The following is a 15,269-nucleotide window of genomic DNA, read 5'->3' as shown; positions in this document are numbered from 1 at the left end:
CAAACAGATACATACAGACGAATAGATAAATAGATAGATAGATAGATAGATAGATATGAACAAATTGAGATAAATAGATATAAACATAGTATTAGCTTGACGAGTGATTGTAAGAAAAATGTAGAGAAATCTGTGTAGCTTAATTGCCATATATATTTTATAAATTACTACCGAGTTCTACTCGTGTATTGAGTACTGTTGAAGTAAACACGTAAAATCGATGCATAAAATATTATATCTCCTTAGAAAATTTTATGCGGATGCATGAAATAATAAAATAAATGATATACGATGCCTCCGTTCAATCTCAAAAGACAAAGGATACCCCCTGTAGGGCAGCTATGGATGTAATTGTGTGGCATGGATTGTGCAATCACCAACCACACCTCCCCTGAATCGGCACTGCTTGAGTCCAGTGGCAAGGAGAAGTCCAGGGCGAGTGGAACAAGGTCGAGATAAGCGGAGAGCACATACAGCACCTGGAAGTACCAAATGGTCACCCATCTAATACTGGCTGGCTCGTCGTTGCTTAACTTCGGTGATCTGACGGGAACCGGTGTGTCAAACGTGATTATGCCGTATATATAAATGATATAAATAGACAGATATATGAATATAGATGGATAGATAGATAGATAGATAGATAGATATATGAATATAGATAGATAGATAGATAGATAGACAGATATATATATATATATAGATATATAGATATATATATATATATATATGAAGATAGATAGATAGATAGATAGATAGATAGATAGATAGATAGATAGATAGATAGATAGAGAAATAGACAAAACCCCCGACGAAGATAAATATACAGACGTGGCAATATTCTTGCGTTACTGTCCTGTGCGTACGATAACAATTAGAAGATACACCGCAGCCTCCGATGAAGAGATATCAACCCACACACCTAGATGGACAGTTCACATTTGAATGTGTGCAACATATAAGCAAATAAACGACTTTCCAACAACTATGGCTTCTTTGTCCCGAAATCAGATTACGATGATCTCGAAATCATCAGAAACTTCAATTGTATTGCTTCGTTCATTATTGGCCGCTGAAACTTCCACAAATTTATATAAATCCTACCATAGTACCGTAGTAGATTAGACATCACTAGGGCTATGACGACAGCATATTCTTTTCATTATTTTGACTCTCGAGTATATATCCGACACAGATAGACACAGTTAATCAACCGAGAACCACATCACTTTATATAAAAGCATATAAGATATCAACGGATACACACTCGAGAGTCAAAACAATGAAAAGAATGTGCTGTTGTCCCAGCCCTAGTAATCACAAAGCGATTCCTACCAAGGTTAACATGCCGATGGCCTTAATTGCTTACACTCTTTTCTTCTCCGCTTGGTTGGTATTTTTTTTTTTTTTTTTTACAAAGGAATCACCACTTATCAAGACTCAGATGCTACTCGAGGATAAGGGTTAAAGAGTGTACAGTGGTCAAAAGGACAATATTATAGTAATCGTTAGAAGTGTACATTTGGTAAAATTGGATTACTTAAGGGGAACGGCTCATCAAGAACTTGTTTACATTGAACTTGAAGACGGCTATGTTTTAGTCAGCTGAAACGCTTTCCTCCTCACTTTCCACAGCTTGTAATTTTGACGTGAACGTGTGAACTCGAACTATTTTCAGCCAATGGAAATGTTGCCAGACCCACAAAAGTAACACGTACATACAAAAGTGATAAGCCAGTGCGAGTTGGAAACGCTTATAAAGCAAGGTGACAAACAGTCAAAACTATACAAACTTTACCAGCCGAACCTACATGAAATAACCCGAAAGCTTACTCAACACCCCACCTCGACCTTTGGTCGGGATGACGAGGCAAAAGGACCCAATGACTCACATACCAGCTCCATCACGCGCACATATACGTACACATTACACAACAAAAGTAACGCACACACACACATGCACAATGCCAAGCACTGAAATACGCACATATTCACAGGATGAACATTTAGATTTGTAACTATTATTCGCTCAACTTCTTTATTTAAGCACGTGTTGAACCGTGAACGTTTTCATTGCCGAAAAATAACTTTTACATTTTTATTCCTTATATAAAAATGTTTTCTTTAGTTTGAATTGAAATAAGAAAATTTAGCAAACTTGCTTTTTTTCTGTTTTGTATTCAACGTTCTGAAAAGAAGGCATAATTGTTTAAAAAAAATTGTAACTTAAACGATTTGATAGAGCGAAAAACGCTCTTTAAAATGATATATAAAGTAAAGGTATTATAACGAAAACTTATTTGAAAATACATCATTTGAAAATAAAATTTTAAATTCCTAAATTCCACAAGAACCTTTTTGTCAAACTAATATTTTTCCCCATAGATCAAGGAGCTTCGTACCTGTTTAAAGCGATTTCTATAAAAAAAAGAAAATGTGTTTCCATGTCAAGTGCTCGTCTGAGCTCCAATCTCTGGTCCCCCCTCGCCAATCTTCCACGATAAACACTCGTCTAGCTGAAACCACTGTCAATAATTTTCCCCACTCTTTATCTGTGCCTGAATCAAAACGTAGATTCCATGAACAAAGCTTCTTTCTCAGAAGTGCACACATGTGGAACTCTCTTCCATTTGCCTGTTTCCCACCAGACTACAACTTGGATGTCTTCAAGTCCAACATAAACAAATTTCTGATGAACCACCTCCTTAAGTAAGACACTTTATCAAATCTCCAATACTAATGATTACTACGATACTATCCCATTGATTACTGTACATGCAATAACCCTTATCCCCGAGTGGCTTCCGGGCCTTGGTAAGTGGTGACCACTATGTAAAAAATTATATAAATAAAAGAACGTGTATTTTTCTTAAAAATGGTATATGCAGGAACTCAACGTCTTTAGTACATAGAAGGGGTTAATTGTTTTTGGTTTGAATTTTCAACTTCGATTTTGCAACTTAGATATTAATGAAATGTTCTTCCTTTTCGAGGTTTAGAAGAGCAATCCACTCTGGGGGTTGGGGTGGGGGCAAACACAGCAGTTTTCTCTGGCTCAATCCCAACTTAATCTCACTGAATCTCAATTTCTACATTATATTGTGGTATGGAGCATTCTGGTCTTCTAGGATTGGCGTTGTTGAGAGTCGAGTTGCTTGGCAGGTGTCACTCCGAAAAACTCTGAATTCCGGTTCACCAAGCCAGTGTTTTATAGGGGTTTCGATGTTCACATCGGCCTGTTATTTTAACATAAACTTGTTACTTTTGTCATTTGTAAAGATTTTTATTTGCTGGAAAATATTTTAAGTTCACACGTTCCTGTGAAAACCAACTTGCTTTTGAAGTGATGAAAAAAAGGAATGAAACAAAGCGGAAAAAGAAAGTGTGTAGCAATTAGAGCCATTTGCTTTTTAGTGTTCATCAGAATCACTTTGCGATTCAGTCACTACAATATATCCAGGCATGGTAACTACTGCGTCAAAGCACATTCCATAGAAGAACTTGTAAAACAAAACCAGGGATGTAACATGTGATGGGTCAGAGACATGAGCTTAATAGACAGTATGGGACCTATTATGTAAGAGAATCGTTTATGCATAGTCATTGGTTTCCTGGTTCTTTTAAATGTGTTCTTAAATTCTTTTATCCTATTTATGAAGGGTTTTGAATACCTTACTAGAGATAATGTCTTGGTATTTCATTAATTTTATTAGCTTTCTGGTAAAGGGTTTAGTTTCAAAGAGGTTTCTCGTTCTTATGGAGTAATCTCCTATTTGTCAATTTCATCTCAATTAGTTTGATAGTATCCAGAATGTGGAAGTATTTATAATTCCGAGATTGTTAAGTGTTTTTATGTTTTGATTGGGGAGATCTGTAATGTTTTCTTTAATGAGCAAGCAACAAACTAAATAAAAGTCGTTATGCTTACTTGTGAGTGTTTATACATGTTGTTGTTGTTTTTTTGTTTTTTTTGGGTTTTTTTTACTTGTTACCACTTATCAAGGCGCTGAAGCTACTCTAGGATAAGGGGTAAATGTTAGGTGGATGGTGAGACAACAAGATCAGTCATGGCGGAACTTAAGTAAGGCTAGATTATCTAAGAGGACGGATCAATAGCAATTTTTTCACACTGGATTTGAAGATGACTATATTATAGCCAGCTAGGAAGCATACACACAATATTGCATTCCATAGACGCACAGTTTTCGGAAATAAACTCTGCTCATGGAACTTTTGCCTAGTTTTAGGCACAAATGTGCAGGAAGTTGTTGGTGGTTGTTGGTGTAGGTATATATTTGTTGCGAATGTTTTACTGGGAGGGATCATAGATTGAAGCCCGGTCGAGTACCTGTCATAAAAGTAGCAATAGAGAAGAGACAGACTTGCAACGTCCTTTCTGTGAGAGAGAGAGGGAAGGGGGGGGGCAAGAAAGTCTATCCATAGCCCTTTAGCCCCTGGAGGGGCATAGGCCATCTCCAACTTTTTTGTAGATGTTTTTGTAGTTGAGGAGTTCTTTTTTACTGGGTGAGGGTGCTGGCCCCACGCCCAACCTTCCCAGAAGGTACATACAGTGCCTAGCCTTCCCAAATGGTCACCCATCTGGTACTGGCCAGGCTCAACGTTGCTTAACTTTGGCCAGAGTACAACATCTTAGGACGTATTCAACACTTGTGCAGATAGAAGATTTTGTTATGAGTGATCCAACCATTCTTCCAGTGATTTTGACAATGGTTCTGATGTAGGTCTTCTATTTCAGGTCAAGAGTAGAGGTTAGTCCCAGAAGTTTGTCGAAGCAGAGTGCTTCTTCAAGGCAAAAGTCATTCATTTCAACTATGGCAAAATGGGGAAAGTAGGATTATGAGCGTTGGTGGTGAAAAGATAGAAGTTTGGTTTTAGATGCATTAAAGTTAACTAGCCATTTTTTACCCCATTGAACCACTCGCTCCAGGTCAGAGCTTTCACACACTTTCCGCTTCTTCTAGTCGTCGCTATTTCATCTAGTAGCCACCAATCATTTCATCTGTTTAACTAAGACAAATAAGACATTTCATGTATACAAGACAATGAGGAGACATTCATTAAGTTTTCTTTGGAGAGCATTTACTCCGGTGAGAGAGACTAATATTATCTCATCTACTCATTTACTTCTTAAATTTAAACTTTTACTTTCTAATTTAAGAAATGAGTGATGTAGACGGACAGAGACTTTGGTTACATACACCTTAGATTATTCTACATTATGGTTGTGTCTTCTTCCCATGGCTTCCCAGGGAGAACTAATCTGAAAACTTTAGTTTTCTCTTGCTCACAAACGTGATGCTATTTGTCATATCCTCCTATCATTTGACTCCTGTTTTGTCTAAAGCGTTTAACCCCTGCCTCAATCACCCATCTCTGGGAACGATTCTGTTTGCAGATCAAGGTCATCTTAACGTGCAGTAAATGTGACCCTTGTCAAAATTCATGTAAAATTACTTAATTGCTACTGACAAAGAATCCCTAATATGTAAATCTAAAACTATGGCAGAATCGTTAGAAAATTACCTCCAAACCATAGTGGAAGGGGGCTACAAATGGATGGTAACATTTTATGCTAGTAAGACTAAGCTGCTCTCCTTTAACAATTACAAGATGCCTCTCCAACCACCTATATCCATGACAAATAACGCCCTACCTGAGAATTCTTTCTTCAAACTCCTCGGCCTAACATTTGCAGGCAATATGAACTGGAACAAATACATTGATGACATTGCAAAGGTTGCTACAAAGAAGATGGGTTCCCTCTATCGAGCTAGAAGACTACTCACACCTGAGAGTATCCTGTACCTTTACAAGGCCACCATTCGCCCATGCATGGAGTATTGTTGCCACATCTGGGCTGGTGCATCTACCACTAGTCTCTCCCTCTTGGATAGGGTCCAAAAAAGAGTTGTCAATCTGATAGGTCCCACTTTGTCAACTAAGCTCCAATCCCTGTCCCATCACCTCAATGTTGCATCTCTGTGCCTGTTTTACAAGTATTTTAATGGAATGCGCTCTGATAAAATCTTCTTATGGGTTTAGAGATAAAATGAAAAAATATTTTGAATCGCAAGAAACAGAAACTTTTTTTTTTTTACATAGGCATCACCACTTATCAAGATCCAGAGGCCACTCGAGGATAAGGGTCAAAGAGTGTACAGTAGAAATTGGACAATATAGTAATCGTTAGTAATGGAAATACGGAAAATTTGTTAACTTTTTTTTTTTTTTTTTTTTTTACAAAGGCATCACCACATTATCAAGGCCCAGAGGCCACTCAAGGATAAGGGTTAAAGAGTGTACAGTAGAAATTGGTCAATATAGTAATCATTAGTAATGAAAATTTGGTAAATTTAATAACTTATATGGAACGGCTCATCAAGAACTTATTTACTTTAGACTTGAACACAACCATATTGTAGTCAGCTGGAAAGCAGGAAAACGGAAGACAATTCCACAGGCGTGCAGTTCTAAGAAAGAAGCTTTGTTCATGGAATCTATGTTTAGGTTTAGGCACAGATAAAGAGTGGGGGAAATTATTGATAGTGTTTACAGCTAGACGAGTGTTTCTTGTGAAAGTTTGGCGAGGGGGGACCATAGATTGAAGCTCAGTTGAACACTTTCCATGAAAATAACGATACATCAGAGACAAACTCGCAACATCTCTTCTGTGAGATAGAGGTTGCAAGGAGGAGAAAAGGACATCTCCTACGAGGCTACGAAGTCTATTTTGAACCCTATCAAGGCAGGACAAGTCCTTTCTAGCAGCTCCTGCCCAGATGTGGCAACAGTATTCCATCCTTGGACGTACCTGGCTCTTATATAGGTAGAGAATAGCATCAGCAGTGAGATATCTACTGGATCGATAGAAAGATCCCACCATTTTTCCAGCGGCCTTGGCAACAGATTTGATATACGTGTTCCATTTAAGATCAGGAGTAATGGTCAAGCCCAGAAGCTTGTCAAAACTTGAGGCCTCCTGAAGACGAGAGCCATTCATTTCAATTGATGACAAATGTGAATTAGAATGTTGATGATGTAAAGAGAGAAGCTTGGTTTTAGATGCATTAAAAGTAACCAGCCACTCCTTTCCCCATTGTACTACGTGCTCAAGATCAGAGGAGAGAGAATTGGAGAGAACTTGGTCGTTTACTGTCTTAGATGTGCTACCATAAATGGTAGTGTCGTCAGCATAAATGTCTACAAATGATGTAAGGATATGATTTGGAAGATCATTAATGTAGATCAGGAAAAGAGTTGGGCCCAGGATGGATCCCTGAGGGACACCGGCATTAATACTGTGAGCTTCTGATTTTTGCCCCTCAACTACTACTCTTATGAACCTATCAGAAAGAAATGATTTAATAATTGAGAAGACTTTTCCAGCTATACCATAGCTAGAGATCTTATGAAGTAAACCTTTATGCCATACCCTATCAAAGGCTTTAGATATGTCAAGAGCAATTGCCCTAGAAAGATTGCCACCGTCGAGAGATTTGCTAATCCTATGCGATATAACTGTAAGGACATCTGCTGTAGATCTAGCAGAACGGAAACCATATTGAGTGTCACTAAGAAGGTTATTTTTGTTGAGATGTTTGATTACTTCTGTATTTAACACAGATTCTAGCAACTTACTCATGACGCACAGGAGACTTATTGGCCTGTACTGAGAGGGGGATGAGCGATCACCTGAATTCTTAAATACAGGGCATACTGATGAGATATTCCAGGGAGATGGGAAACTATTCTCCTTAAGACAACGTTTAAACAGTTTTGTAAGTATGGGCGCTAATTCAGGTTGAAGTTTTTTGAGTACTATAATTGGAATACCATCAGGGCCAGTTGCTTTACTCGAATCAAGGTTTTTGATTAGCTTGGCAACATCACGTACAGATATACGTATATCACATAGCGTGTTTTCTGATACAGGAGGAAATATTGGGGGTTGGCGGTCTTGGTCGCAAAGGGTAGAATTAGCTGCAAAGTTCTTGACAAAGAGTTTGGCTTTGTCTGATGCTGACGAGATTACCTCAGGTCCATTGATAATAGTTGGGATGGAGCACCCGCTTCTGTTCAGGATTCTGTTTGCTATTTGCCAAAACTGGTGGGAACCAAGCCGCTGCTCAGCTACTTTGGACTTAACAGATTGAGCATACAACTCTCTTGCGTTCCTTATTACTTTCTTACAATGGTTGCTGGCAGTCCTGAAAACGGCTTTAGTTTCCATACATCTATTACGTTTGAAGCAGTGGAAAAAGTGATTTCTGTGCGCAATGGCAGCAGCACATTCTGGAGAGAACCATGGCTGGCTGTTAGGTTTTTGCTGAAACTTTTTAGAGGGTATGAAATGGTCAATACCTACAATTAACCATTCAGTTAGGTCTAATACTATAGAGGACACATCCTTTTTAAACATGGAATGCAGAGGTAGATCAGATATAAATGTACGGAAGCTATCCCAGTCAGCCTTAGTGTATCGATATACTGTACGATAAAGAGGTACGTTTGGGGACTTATTACATTTCATTTTTATCTTAATTGATACAACATAGTGGTCGGAAGATCCAAGAGGCGACAGAACAGAAACTGAACATAGTTCAGGGCAAGTTGTGAGAAAAAGGTCTAGTAGGCTCGCATACTGGCCGTCATTATCGGGCACACGGGTAGGTTCCTGAACAATCTGAGTGAGGTCATAGGCAATGGAGAAATCATGACAGAACCTCCCCTCATCATCGGTCTTGTTTGAGTGGGTCAACCATTCGACGTTGTGAACATTGAAGTCTCCACATACGTGAATGTTAGCTGAAGGATAAGTAGAAAGGACTTGGTCAATTTTCTCAGATATGCTTTGAAAGATAGTAACTCCGCTGTTGTGGGGGCGATAGAGAGTAAATATAAATGCAGTAGTGTGAGCTAAAGCAACCCGGAAGCACATATAGGGTAAGTTAGGATCTTCCCTGGAGATGTCCGTCCCACATGGAAAGCTATCTTTAATATAGGCACATATTCCATGCCCATGGCGATCTTGGGGGTCAGATTTAGAAGTTAAGTTAGAGTATCCTGAAATTGCAAACTCATCTAGGGAAATAGCCTGTCCAATGCCAGTTTCACTTAAAAATAAAAGGTCTGGTTTAGTCTCCTGTAATTGGGTTTCAACCTCTGGAAGGTTAGAACGAAGACCCCTGATGTTGGAGAAGGAGACATGGTAGTAGGGGTCTACGTTGGAAGTTGGAGAACCGGGTTTAATTGTGTATTTTTTCTTGAAACTTGTCATGATGAAATTTTGGAATTTGTGGACTAGGTCGACAGATTTACTTAGAGCAGGACAGAGAGGGGAAACTAAGAGAGAAAAAGAAACGAAGAATTTTCTTTTTTTTTTTTTTTTTTGTAGCACATGATAAGGTAAAGCCGTAACAATTACCCACTAGTATGGCATCGAGAGGCCCCACCAGAAGCTACTGCATGGTCCAGATTCCATTCACCAAATGGCAATACAGCAGCCCCAGTACTTTGCACCTGCTGATAGGACAGCCTCCTTAGTGGTTAATCCAAGGTTCGGGTCCCTGACTATCAGGTGGATAACGTCAGCCCAGACAAAACGTTTACCTCCAGCACCCTTACTAGTGGCATGGCTACAAGGATAGACATAGAAACAGAAAATTTCCACCAATTCTGCCAACTGTTCGCACAAAAATACTGCCAACCTAGAAAACAGCTTCTTCTTCTCCCTTTGTCAGAAAAATCACTCATTTAAAAAATGAGGACTGAGGGACAAATAAGAAGAAGCGAGAGTAACAGGAGCTACCGATAACGCATCCAAAAATGCGTTTTCTACTCTCCATTAAAAAAAAAAAAACTATTAAGTATTGTACTTAATAAAAGTCCAACAGACGTGTTTAAGGGAAAGTATGGTGATAGATTCCCCTCTAACGAACTAAAAATGAGTACAATTAGGTAATCTATTTTTGCAATCAACTCGGTAGATAAATAAACATTTATGGACGAGAAAAAAAAGCTAGCATTTAATACAACAGAAATACATAAATTAAATACTGAAAAAAAATGTAGTTATTAATATTTGAATCTAAAAATAAAAAGTGCGAATTAGTAGAGAAAATCACTTATCACAACAACGCTTCCGTCTCCAAATTGCAAACTAGTGACGAATTTAACTTTTAATAGCGTTCAGAAGATTTTTTTTTTTTTAAATTAACCGTTAAGAGAAAGCGTGATTTTATTCTGAACTTTAACTAATCACGTTTTAAGCAACTTATGATATAAAAGAAAATCAGATGGGGGGGGTCTTCCGAAGTTAGTTGGTGACGTTATAAGTAATTGCGAGATAAGATGGGAGCCAGAAATTAGGGGTGGGGGACTGAAAATGATAATATAATGGATTGATTATACAATATTTAAGATCAACTTGGTAGATAAACATTTATGGACGAGAAAAAAAAAAAAAAAAAAAGCTAGCATTTAATACAACAGAAATACATAAATTAAATACTGAAAAAAAATGTAGTTATTAATATTTGAATCTAAAAATAAAAAGTGCGAATTAGTAGAGAAAATCACTTATCACAACAACGCTTCCGTCTCCAAATTGCAAACTAGTGACGAATTTAACTTTTAATAGCGTTCAGAAGATTTTTTTTTTTTAATTAACCGTTAAGAGAAAGCGTGATTTTATTCTGAACTTTAACTAATCACGTTTTAAGCAACTTATGATATAAAAGAAAATCAGATGGGGGGGGGTCTTCCGAAGTTAGTTGGTGACGTTATAAGTAATTGTGAGATAAGATGGGAGCCAGAAATTAGGGGTGGGGGACTGAAAATGATAATATAATGGATTGATTATACAATATTTAAGATCAACTTGGTAGATAAACATTTATGGACGAGAAAAAAAAAAAAAAAAAAGCTAGCATTTAATACAACAGAAATACATAAATTAAATACTGAAATAAAATGTAGTTATTAATATTTGAATCTAAAAATAAAAAGTGCGAATTAGTAGAGAAAATCACTTATCACAACAACGCTTCCGTCTCCAAATTGCAAACTAGTGAAGAATTTAACTTTTAATAGCGTTCAGAAGATTTTTTTTTTTTTAAATAACCGTTAAGAGAAAGCGTGATTTTATTCTGAACTTTAACTAATCACGTTTTAAGCAACTTATGATATAAAAGAAAATCAGATGGGGGGGGGGGGGTTCTTCCGAAGTTAGTTGGTGACGTTATAAGTAATTGCGAGATAAGATGGGAGCCAGAAATTAGGGGTGGGGGACTGAAAATGATAATATAATGGATTGATTATACAATATTTAAGATCAACTTGGTAGATAAACATTTATGGACGAGAAAAAAAAAAAAAAAAAAAAGCTAGCATTTAATACAACAGAAATACATAAATTAAATACTGAAAAAAAATGTAGTTATTAATATTTGAATCTAAAAATAAAAAGTGCGAATTAGTAGAGAAAATCACTTATCACAACAACGCTTCCGTCTCCAAATTGCAAACTAGTGAAGAATTTAACTTTTAATAGCGTTCAGAAGATTTTTTTTTTTTAAATTAACCGTTAAGAGAAAGCGTGATTTTATTCTGAACTTTAACTAATCACTTATATGGAACAGCTCATCAAAAACTTGTTTATGTTAGACTTGAAGACAACCATATTGTAGTCAGCTGGAAAACAGGAAAACGGGAGACAATTCCATAGGCGTGCAGTTCTAAGAAAGAAACTTTGTTCATGGAATCTGCGTTTAGGATTAGGCACAGATAAAGCATGGGGGGAATTATTGATAGTGTTTTATGCTAGACGCGTGTTTCCTGTGAAAGTTTGGCGAGGGGGGGACCATAGATTGGAGCTCAGCTGAGCACGTGCCATGAAAATAACTCATAGCAATTGTGTCCCTCTCAACATGCATATCCCCAACAAACCTGTTTAGCAACAAAATCACACCCCTTCACTGTTGAGGTCTTTAAATGCCAGAAATCTTTCTACTTTAACAGTTTCTTCTCCTCGAACAGCAAGACTTTGGAATTTCCTTCCTGCTACCTGCTTTCCTGACTGTACTGATATGCAGAAGTTTAAATGTTACGTAAACCAACATCTTGTCAATCTTTCTTAAGCATGGTCTTAAACAGTAGCCCCTTACGTCCAAGTGGCGATATGCCTTGTTAGGGATAAATTTGAGTAAAAAAGAAACTGATCTGTCACAAGTATGCATATTGTTTCATCCTAAATTCTATTTCTAAATACAGATTATAGTTGTGCTTGTTTTTTGAGGGGGGTTTTGTTTTGTTTTTTGGGGGGGGGTTTGGGGTGGGGGGCGTTGGTAATTTCAGATTAGCAATATACATGTGGTGAATTGGGAGCAGTTTTAAAAAGAGACAACAAAACAAAAAAAAAGCGTTTAAAAAATATACAACAAATAAATGTTACCAAAGACAAGATAAGTTACTTTATTATCTGTCTAGATAAGTTTTTTTTTTTTTTAATGTTTTAATGTATTTGAAAGACGTTTTTAGGTTCAAAAGTAACCGCGTGTCCAATCTGTTCAGTTAGAACAAAAAGAATCATGGCTGACATTGCACAAAAATTTTTGATAATCGCTCAAAAATTGAAAGTTTAGTAAAATATTGATAGAACATTATATTTTTACACAAATAGTGTATTTTTTATTTTCGATTTTTGAACGATTATCAAGGGTTCAAATCGATATAAATTATTGCATATTAAAAAAAATTATTTGATGGTTTGTAGTAATCAAGTAATAAAAATTCTGTTTTTAAATGATATTTTATTTTCATTTAAAAAAATATACAAGAAAATTTTATAAATTTTATTTATATAATCTAATCCAAAAGAGATTTTATGCGACTTTTTTTATTTTATGACTATTTGGTACAAGAAAAACAATCTATTGGTGGTAGCGTCTGATTATGAAGTTGGAATAGCAACTACTAGGTGAAATAATTCAATTTTATCGATTTATTTATTTTATAAATCGTTAAAGTACTAATTGAAAATTATTACATATGGACTATTGCGTACTCTTCCGAAAAAAATTAGGTTGGTAAATTATATATACATATATATATAATTTTAAAAATAATATACGGAAAAACTCTAGAGTCCTTTTTCACCAACAAACTCATCAGGAGTTAATCGTTTGTGCCTCAAAAGATGCAAAAAACGAATTAAATTGTCAGACAAGAGCAAATACTCGAGAATAAGATGCGGATGTTCTTGGACGTACTTGGCTCTTATACAAGTAGAGAATTGCATCAGCAGTGAGATATCTGCTGGAGTGATAGAACAATCCGACCATTTTCCAGCAGCATTGGCAACAGATTTGATGTATGTGTTCTATCTCAAATCATGAGTAAAGGTCAAACTCAGAAGTTTGTCAAAACATGGAGTCTCCCCAAGATAAGAGACAAATAATTTCAATAGATGGCAGACTGGGATCAGAGCATTGATGATGTAAAGACAGAAGCTTGGTTTTAGATGCATTAAAATTAACCAGCCACCTCTTTCCCCATTGCACCATGTGATCAAGATCAGAGGAGAAAGAATCAGAGAGAATTTGGTCGTTTACAGCTTTTGAAGTGTTGCCATAGATGGTAGTGTCATCAGCATAAATGTCTATGAATCATCTTAGGATGTGTTTTGGGAAATCATTGACGTAGATAGGGAGAGAATTTTTTTTTTTTTACATTTTCACCCCAAAAAAGGCACATTGCCACTTTGATGTAGGAGGCTACTATCAGGAACATAAGCTGCAGGGGTACTATGTGGGAAGTTGGGCAGCAAAATGTTGGTTCACATTACACTTGAACTTCTGCATGTCAGTACAGTTGAGGAAGCAGGAACCTGAAAGGGAATTCCAAAGTCTGGCGGTTCTGGGGAAGAAACTACTGGAGAAGAAGGCTCTCTTGCATCTAGGGATCTCTCCTGTAAAGGGGTGGGATTTAGCTGCTTGTCGGGTTTGTCGGGGGTATTTACATTGCAGGGGTACGAGTGCTTGCAGTTCATCAGAGCATTCACCATTAAAGTACTTGTAGAACAGGCAGAGGGATGCTACATTTCATCGATTGGACAGAGGCTGAAGCTTAGATGACAGTTCAAGACCTATCAGGTTGACGACTCTCTTTTGAACCTTCTCTAGGAGCAAGAGATTAGTAGCAGATGTTACAGCCCAAATATGACGACAATACTCCATACATAGGCGAATGGTGGCCTTAAAGAGGTACAGGATACTTTCGGACATTAGTAGCTTTCTAACATGGTAGAGAGAACCTACCTTTTTCGCAGTGGTTCTGGCAATGCTCTCAATGTAATTGCTCCAACTCATGTTTCCTGTGAACGTTAGGCCGAGGAGTTTAAAAGATGTACTTTCAGATAAAGAGTCTTTGGCCATTGCTATTGGTGGTAGAGAAGATTTCTTGTAATTATTGAAGGAAACAAGTTTAGTCTTGGCAGCATTGAAGGTGGCCATCCATTTATGTCCCCATTCCACAATAGATTGGAGGTCATCCTCTAGTGTTTCTGCTATTTCTTTAGATATGTGTTCATTTGTTTTCCTGTCCTGTCTGTTATAGAGTATGGTGTCATCAGCATATATACTCATCTCACAGACAATTTTGTCAGGGAGGTCATTTATGAATATTAGGAATAATAGAGGTCCAAGGATGGACCCCTGAGGGACTCCAGCATTAATATTGTGAGCTTCTGATTTCTGCCCTTATGAATCTATGAGAGAGAAATGATTTAATAATTGAGAAGACATTTCCAGCTATAACGTAGCTGAAGATCTTGAGTAGACCTTTATGCCATACTCTATCAAATACCTGGAGATTTTGTGGAGCAGACCTTTATACCATACCATATCAAAGGCCTTTGATATGTCAAGAGCAATTGCCCTAAAAAGGAAGCCTCTGTCATGAGATTCGCTAATCCTATGAGATATAATTGTTAGCACATCTGCTGTAGATCTATCAAAACAGAAACCATATTGCATGTCACTGAGGGGGTTATTTTTACTGAGGTTGACTGCTTCTCTATTTAACACAGATTCTAGCAACTTACTAATGATGTACAGGAGACTAATTGATCTGTACTGAGATGGAAATAACCGATCACCTGAATTTTTAAATACAAGACGTAGTGATGAGGTTTTCCAGGTTCATGGGAAGCAATTCTCCTTAATATAAAGCCGCTTTCAGGACTGCCAGCA

The 15,269-nt window shown here is 37.1% G+C and overlaps 1 pseudogene; it reads right to left on the bottom strand.

Moving 5' to 3' along the window:
* Window positions 1–467: 467 nt before the first annotated feature.
* Window positions 468–584, bottom strand: LOC145297410 (5S ribosomal RNA; annotated as a pseudogene).
* Window positions 585–15,269: the final 14,685 nt, after the last annotated feature.

The sequence above is a fragment of the Euprymna scolopes genome, chromosome 17, assembly GCF_053919585.1.
Source record: "Euprymna scolopes isolate OS-2025 chromosome 17, ASM5391958v1, whole genome shotgun sequence".
Lineage (NCBI taxonomy): Eukaryota > Metazoa > Mollusca > Cephalopoda > Sepiida > Sepiolidae > Euprymna > Euprymna scolopes.
Note: the sequence above shows the minus strand (reverse complement) of the source record. Positions and strands in the feature narration are given on the sequence as shown.